The 4,446-nt window shown below is 40.8% G+C and overlaps 1 non-coding gene across 1 annotated transcript; it reads left to right on the forward strand.

Moving 5' to 3' along the window:
- The first annotated feature begins 3,940 nt into the window (after window positions 1–3,940).
- LOC130953716 (small nucleolar RNA R71) lies at window positions 3,941–4,048 on the forward strand. Its single transcript, XR_009075878.1, has one exon. It is a non-coding gene; the product is annotated as a small nucleolar RNA R71 (small nucleolar RNA).
- The last annotated feature ends 398 nt before the right edge of the window (window positions 4,049–4,446 follow it).

A 4,446-nucleotide genomic window follows, 5' to 3' on the forward strand; every position in this document is an offset into this window, starting at 1 on the left:
TTCGAGTGCAGGGAGGTCAGAATCCAACAGCATCTGCAGTCTTTTTCAGTCTCTGAATCAGATTTTTGCTCAGGTCCCTCAATTTCAGCCAGAAAATACCTGAAATCACAGAAAAACACACAAACTCATAGTAAAGTCCAGAAAAGTGAATTTTAGCTAAAAACTAATACAAATATACTAAGAACTCAACTAAAACTACTAAAATCATACTAAAAACAATGCCAAAAAGTGTATAAATTATCCGCTCATCACAACACCAAACTTAAATTGTTGCTTGTCCCCAAGCAACTGAAAATCAAATAGGATAAAAAGAAGAGAATATACTATAGACTCCAAATTATTAATGAAACTAAGCTCCAAATTAGATGAGCGGGACTAGTAGCTTTTTGCCTCCGAACAGTTTTGGCATCTCACTTTATCCTTTGAAATTCAGAATGATTGGCTTCTTTAGGAACTCAGAATCCAGATAGTGTTATTGATTCTCTTAGTTAAGTATGATGATTCTTGAACACAGCTACTTATTGAGTCTTGGCCGTGGCCCAAAGCACTCTGTCTTCCAGTATTACCACCGGATACATACATGCCACAGACACATAATTGGGTGAACCTTTTCAGATTGTGACTCAGCTTTGCTAAAGTCCCCAATTAGAGGTGTCCAGGGTTCTTAAGCACACTCTTTTTGCCTTGGATCACAACTTTATTTCTTTCTTTTTCTTTTCTTTTTCTTTCTCCCCTTTTTTTCGTTTTTCTGCTTCTCTTTTTTTTTCTTTTTTTTTTTACTTTTTTTTTTGTAATCACTGCTTTTTCTTGCTTCAAGAATCATTTTTATGATTTTTCAGATCCTCAGTAACATGTCTCCTTTTTCATCATTCTTTCAAGAGCCAACAATTTTAACATTCATGAACAACAAATTCAAAAGACATATGCACTGTTCAAGCATACATTCAGAAAACAAAAAGTATTGTCACCACATCAAACTAATTAAGCTAGTTTTAAAGATGAATTTGAAATCCTGTACTTCTTGTTCTTTTGTGATTAAAAACAGTTTTCATTTAAGAAAGGTGATGGATTCATATTCATAGCTTTAAGGCATAGACACTAAGACACTAATGATCATAAGACACAAACATGGATAAACATAAGCATAAAAATTCGAAAAACAAGAAAATAAAGAACAAGGAGATTAAAGAACGGGTCCACCTTAGTGATGGCGGCTTGTTCTTCCTCTTGAAGGTCTTATGGAGTGCTTGAGCTCCTCAATGTCTCTTCCTTGTCTTTGTTGCTCCTCTCTCATGATTCTTTGATCTTCTCTAATTTCATGGAGGAGGATGGCATGTGCTTCACCCTTAGTTGTCCCATGTTGGAACTTAATTCTCCTAGGGAGGTGTTCAGTTGCTCCCAATAGTCTTGTGGAGGAAAGTGCATCCCTTGAGGTATCTCAGGGATCTCATGATGAGAGGGGTCTCTTGTTTGCTCCATCTTCTTCTTAGTGATGGGCTTGAGGTCATGCCTTCTTAGTTGAACCGGCTTTGGATGCCATAAATGGTTATGGAAAAACAAAAAGCAATGCTTTTACCACACCAAACTTAAAAGGTTTGCTCGTCCTCGAGCAAAAGAAGAAAGAAGAGAGTAGAAGAAGAAGAAATGGAGGAGAGGGAGATGGCCTTGTGGTTCGGCCAAAAGGGGAAGAAGTAGTGGTTTGAATTTGGATGGTGAGGTAAGTGGGGTTTTATGGAGGTGAGTGGTGAAGAGAAAGATGGGATTTGATAGGTGAGGGGTTTGTGGGGATCCTGTGGGGTCCACAGATCCTTAGGTGTCAAGGAAAAGTCATCCCTGCACCAAATGGGGCTCAAAAACACGTTTTGAGCCAATTCTGGCGTTAAACGCCGGGCTGGTGCCCATTCATGGCGTTTAACGCCAGGTTCTTGCCCTTTCCTGGCGTTTAACGCCAGTCTGGTGCCCCTTTCTGGCGTTAAACGCCCAGAATGGTGCCAGACTGGGCGTTAAACGCCCAACTGCTACCCTCACTGGCATTTAAACGCCAGTGAGTTCTTCCTCCAGGGTGTGCTATTTTTCTTCCTGTTTTTCATTCTGTTTTTGCTTTTTCAATTGATTTTGTGACTTCTTATGATCATCAACCTACAAAAAACATAAAATAACAAAAGAAAATATATAAACTATAATCATTGGGTTGCCTCCCAACAAGCGCTTCTTTAATGTCAGTAGCTTGACAGAGGGCTCTCAATGAGCCTTACAAATGATCAGAGCAATGTTGGGACCTCCCAACACCAAACTTAGAGTTTGAATGTGGGGGTTCAACACCAAACTTAGAAGTTGGTTGTGGCCTCCCAACACCAAACTTAGAGTTTGACTGTGGGGGCTCTTCTTGACTCTGATTTGAGAGAAGCTCTTCATGCTTCATCTCCATGGTGACAGAGGGATATCCTTGAGCCTTAAACACAAAGGATTCTTCATTCACTTGAATGATCAGTTCACCTCTATCAACATCAATCACAGCCTTTGCTGTGGCTAGGAAGGGTCTGCCAAGGATGATGGTTTCATCCATGCACTTCTCAGTCTCTAGGACTATGAAATCAGTAGGAATGTAATGGTCTTCAACCTTTACCAGAACATTCTCTACTAGTCCATGAGCTTGTTTTCTTGAGTTGTCTGCCATCTCTAGTGAGATTTTTGCAGCTTGTACCTCAAAGATCCTTAGCTTCTCCATTACTGAGAGAGGCATGAGGTTTACACTTGACCCTAAGTCACACAGAGCCTTCTTGAAGGTCATGGTGCCTATGGTACAAGGTATGGAAAACTTCCCAGGATCTTGTCTCTTTTGAGGTAATTTTTGCCTAGACAAGTCATCCAGCTCTTTGGTGAGCAAAGGAGGTTCATCCTCCCAAGTCTCATTTCCAAATAACTTGTCATTTAGCTTCATGATTGCTCCAAGGTATTTAGCAACTTGCTCTTCAGTGACATACTCATCCTCTTCAGAGGAAGAATACTCATTAGAGCTCATGAATGGCAGAAGTAAGTCCAATGGAATCTCTATGGTCTCATTTTGAGCCTCAGATTCCCATGGTTCCTCATTGGGGAACTCATTGGAGGTCAGTGCACGCCCATTGAGGTCTTCCTCAGTGGCGTTCACATCCTCTTCTTCCTCCCAGAATTCGGCCATGTTAATGGCTTTGCACTCTCCTTTTGGATTTTCTTCTGTATTACTTGGGAGAGTGCTAGGAGGGAGTTCAGTAACTTTCTTGCTCAGCTGACCCACTTGTCCTTCCAAATTTCTGATGGAGGACCTTGTTTCATTCATGAAACTTTGAGTGGTCTTTATTAGATCAGAGACCATTGTTGCTAAGTCAGAGGTATTCTGCTTAGAACTCTCTGTCTGTTGCTGAGAAGATGATGGAAAAGGTTTGCCATTGCTAAACCTGTTTCTTCCACCATTATTGTTATTGAAACCTTGTTGAGGTCTCTCTTGATTCTTCCATGAGAGATTTGGGTGATTTCTCCATGAAGAATTATAGGTGTTTCCATAGGGTTCTCCTAGGTAATTCACCTCTTCCATTGAAGGGTTCTCAGGATCATAAGCTTCTTCCTCAGATGAAGCATCCTTAGTACTATTTGGTGCATTTTGCATTCCAGACAGACTCTGAGAAATCAAATTGACTTGTTGAGTCAATATCTTGTTCTGAGCCAATATGGCATTCAGAGTGTCAATCTCAAGAACTCCTTTCTTCTGATTAGTCCCATTGTTCACAGGATTCCTTTCAGAAGTGTACATGAATTGGTTATTTGCAACCATTTCAATTAGCTCTTGAGCTTCTGCAGGCGTCTTCTTCAGATGAAGAGATCCTCCAGCAGAGCTATCCAAAGACATCTTGGACAGTTCAGAGAGACCATCATAGAAAATACCTATGATGCTCCATTCAGAAAGCATGTCAGAAGGACATTTTCTGATTAATTGTTTGTATCTTTCCCAAGCTTCATAGAGGGATTCTCCATCCTTCTGTCTGAAGGTTTGGACTTCCACTCTAAGCTTACTCCATCTTTGTGGTGGAAAGAACTTTGCCAAGAAGGCATTGACTAGCTTTTCCCAAGAGTCCAGGCTTTCTTTAGGTTGAGAGTCCAACCATATTCTAGCTCTGTCTCTTACAGCAAAAGGGAATAGCATCAGTCTGTAGACCTCAGGGTCTACCCCATTAGTCTTGACTGTGTCACAGATTTGCAAGAACTCAGCTAAGAACTGATGAGGATCTTCCATTGGAAGTCCATGGAACTTGCAATTCTGTTGCATTAGAGAAACTAATTGAGGCTTAAGCTCAAAGTTGTTTGCTCCAATGGCAGGGATAGAGATGCTTCTCCCATAGAAATCAGGAGTAGGTGCAGTAAAGTCACCCAGCACCTTCCTTGCATTGTTTGCATTGTTGTTGTTTTCGG

Source organism: Arachis stenosperma, chromosome 9, assembly GCF_014773155.1.
Source record: "Arachis stenosperma cultivar V10309 chromosome 9, arast.V10309.gnm1.PFL2, whole genome shotgun sequence".
Lineage (NCBI taxonomy): Eukaryota > Viridiplantae > Streptophyta > Magnoliopsida > Fabales > Fabaceae > Arachis > Arachis stenosperma.